The sequence below is a fragment of the Crotalus tigris genome, unplaced genomic scaffold, assembly GCF_016545835.1.
Source record: "Crotalus tigris isolate CLP2741 ecotype Arizona unplaced genomic scaffold, ASM1654583v1 scf7180000018755.946041584:351173, whole genome shotgun sequence".
Lineage (NCBI taxonomy): Eukaryota > Metazoa > Chordata > Lepidosauria > Squamata > Viperidae > Crotalus > Crotalus tigris.
Window position 1 is genome coordinate 211797 of NW_024097184.1, and position 3797 is coordinate 215593.

Consider the following 3797-nt stretch of genomic DNA (forward strand, 5'->3'; position numbering starts at 1 on the left):
CATCCTGGAGTTTGAATATCTTCGTAATGAAGTACTGTGTTTCCCCGAAATTAAGACCCAGTCTTATTTATTTTTTTTTTTGCCTCCAAAAGAAGCACTAGGTCTTAATTTCGGAGAATGTCTTCTCCGCAGCCAGGCCTTCCAGCCCCCAACACCTGTTTTGCCACTGCTTGACTTCTTCTACGGACGCTTGCTGCCACTTGCGGCCGGTTGCCATGTGGCGCATTGCGTCGTTGCTGCTTCTCCTGGCAGAACGCTGTGTGCTCTTTGGGACCTTTCTGCAGCGGAGATGGCCCAAAGTGCCATGAGGTCTCCTGTCCCGGGCAACAGAAGCAGCCCGAAGAGCTGTGCAAGCAGTTCTATTTTATTTTTTCTATTCTATTTTCTATTCTATTCTATTCTAGTCTAATCTAGTCTAGTCTAGTCTGTTCGGTTCCATTCCATTCCGTTCTATCTTCTATTCTATTCTGTTCTGTTCTATTTATATATTGTTCTATTTTCTATTTCTATTTCTCTGTTCTGTTCCTTTCCATTCCCTCTTCTATTCTGTTCTGTTCTGTTCTATATATTGTTCTATTTTCTATTTCTATTTCTAGTCCTAGTCTAGTCTAGTCTGTTCCATTCCATTCCATCATCTGTTCTGTTCTGTTCTGTTCTGTTCAATTCTATATATTATTCTATTTTCTATTTCTATTCTGTTCTCTTCTCTTCTGTTCCCTTCCCTTTCATTGCATATTCTATTCTATTCTATTCCATTCCATTCCATTCCATTCCATTCCATATTTTCTATTCAATTCTATTCTATTCTATTCTATTCCAGTCCAGTGCAGTCCATTCCATATTTTCTATTCTATTCTATTCTATTCTATTCTATTCTATTCTATTCCATTCCATTCTATTCTATTCTATTCTATTCTATTCTATTCTATTCTATTCTATTCTATTCTATTCTATTCCATTCCATATTTTCCATTCTATTCTATTCTATTCTATTCTATTCTATTCTATTCTATTCTATTCCAGTCCAGTCCAGTCCATTCCATATTTTCTATTCTATTCCATTCCATTCCATTCCGTATTTTCTATTCTATTCTATTCTATTCTATTCTATTCTATTCTATTCTATTCTATTCTATTCTATTCTATTCTATTCTATTCTATTCCAATCTAGTCTATCTAGTCGAGTCTAGTCTATTTCTATTGCATTCCACTCCATATTCTATTCTATTCTATTCTATTCTATTCTATTCTATTCTATTCTATTCTATTCTATTCTATTCTATTCTATTCTATTCCATTCCATTCCATTCCATTCCATTCCATATTTTCTATTCCATTCCATTCCATTCCATTCCATTCTACTCCCAGAGTTCTGGGAATTTGAAGTTGCCAAGGTTGAGAAACATTGCTTTGAGAGTTGTCAATGTTTTTCTTCTCACCTCCCCTTTTTTACACAACAACCCGGCTGGGTTGGGCCAAAGGAGTTTCTGTGACTGAGGGACTTGGGTTTCCAGCTCATACGCCTTCTTGGGTATTTTCTGGATGTCTCCTTGCATCTTGATCTCTTAGCCCAGCACCCATATCCTTATTGCATGCTGACTGTTTAAAATAATCTATGGACGTGATCCAAAGACGGATCACGTCCATAGATTTGAAATGGATCCATTTCCACATGGGGGGGGGAGAATCAATCCAGGATCTTCTTTCCAGACAGACCTTCAGAACAACATCTTCAGAGATGGGGCAGTTCCACGGTGAAGTGTGCCAAGAGAAACTGGACGCTTTTGTGTGGACTGCAGCATCAACACCTTAAAAATGAGGGGTTTTTTTTTTTCTCTCTGTGATGGTCTGTAACACCTGGCTGGTCTTCATTGCAAATGAATCAGTTGCCCTAATGCAGTGATGGCGAACCTTTTAGAGACCGAGTGCCCCAAAAACTGGCCCCGCCCCACTCCATCCCCTGCCCCCCCCCCACTCTGCTGTCCCATCCCCTGCCCCACCTGCCCACAGGACCACTCACCGCCTCCAAGGCCCACTGCAGATCACCCAGGCAGCCCAGCAGCGCTATGGCGGCCACACCCTCTGCCCGCGCCCCGCAGCATCAACTGTGCACGATGGGGCGTGAGGGCAGAGTCTTGTCTACGCTGCCTGGCTGCCATGTCCTTGGCTGCGCTGCTCCATGTGGACCACGCTCAGGGGCGACTCTCCTTCATGGGGGCTGCTGGAGAGGAGGGGGTCGCGGGGGGAGGCAAGGCTGGGGCAACGGCACGTGTGCCCACAGAGAGGGCTCCGAGTGCCGCCTCTGGCACCCGTGCCATAGGTTCGCCACCACTGCCCTAATGCATGACCTGGGGAGATGTATCCTCCAAAGCGCCTGAAGGCAGGACAAGAAGCAACGGATGGAAACTCATCAAGGAGAGAAGCAACCTGGAACTAAGGAGAAACTGACAGTGAGAACCATTAACCAGTGGAACTACTTGCCTTCAGAAATTGTGGGTGCTCCATCACTGGAGGTTTCTAAGAAGAGACTGGAAGGCCATTTGTCCAGAATGGGATAGGGTCTCCAGGTTGAGCAGAGGTTGGACTAGAAGACCTCCACGGTCCCTTCCTAGTTTGTTCGGTTCTGTTCTTCAAAGCACCAGAAGGCAGGACAAGAAGCAACGGGTGGAAATCAATCCAGGAGAGAAGCAACCTGGAGAAACTTCCTGACAGTGAGAACAATTAACCAGTGGAACAACCTGCCTCCAGAAGCAGTGAATGCTCCAACACTGGAAGTTTTTAAGAAGAGACTGGACAGCCATTTGTCCGAAATGGTATAGGGTTTCCTGCCTGAGCAGGGGGGGTTGGACTAGATGACCTCCAAGGTCCCTTCCAGCCCTATGATGGTACGTTCTATGTTCTGCAAACCGTGTACAGAAGCATGCAGGGAGTATGTTTCATATAGCCTGGAACTGCCTGGTCCTTAATTCCAATCTAAACTGTTCCTTTGAACGGTCGTTTCCAGTCTTTAAAATTTCCCAACAGGAAATAATAAGATTTTTACCTACCTCAACATTTCAAATGGATGGCGTTGCCGTCAAAAGGACTCTGACACACAAATGTCTTCCTTTTTCACGGCGGGACAGTGTGTGAAAAACAGCCGTCTCTGCTTCCATCCTCCCGGTTCTTGATTCCTCCTTTGCTAAAGGATGTGTTTTTTTTTTATTTATTTTCTGACTTGGGTTTTCAAGCCATCCCTTTCCACAAGGGACTGGGGGAGGGCGGCGAACAATAAACAGAATAAAGTCAGTTATATCGCGGATGAAAAAAATTAAAATCTGGAGCAGCCGAGAAAGACAACACTTGTCAATAGCTCCAATGCAGCTTTCACAGAGCTGGAGTCCCAGGGCTGGCACAGAAGCAGCTCTCTAGGGCCCTAGGAAGGGCCAGCGTGGGAGGGGGGGTCTTCTTGGTCTCTGGAGGGACACGACCCCCAAAACAAGCTCTCTGGTAGAGTTCTGGAAAGCAGTCATTTCAGCTAGCCAGTTTCTACGTTATTCTGTGACCGCAATGGCACGTCGCTCCAGTCAACCTCAGTTTTCCATTTGAAAAATGGAACTTTTTTACTTATGTAAGTCTACTTTGCTGGATAACTAATGGATCCTTTCCTTTTCTTTCCTTTCCCTTCCTCCCCTCTCCTCCCCTTCCCTCTGTTCCTCCCCCCTCCCTCCTCAGCCCTTCTTCTCCCCTCTTCTCCCCCTCCCCTCCCTCCTTCCCTCCGTCTCCCCCTCCCTTCCCTTCCTCCCTCCCTCCCTTCC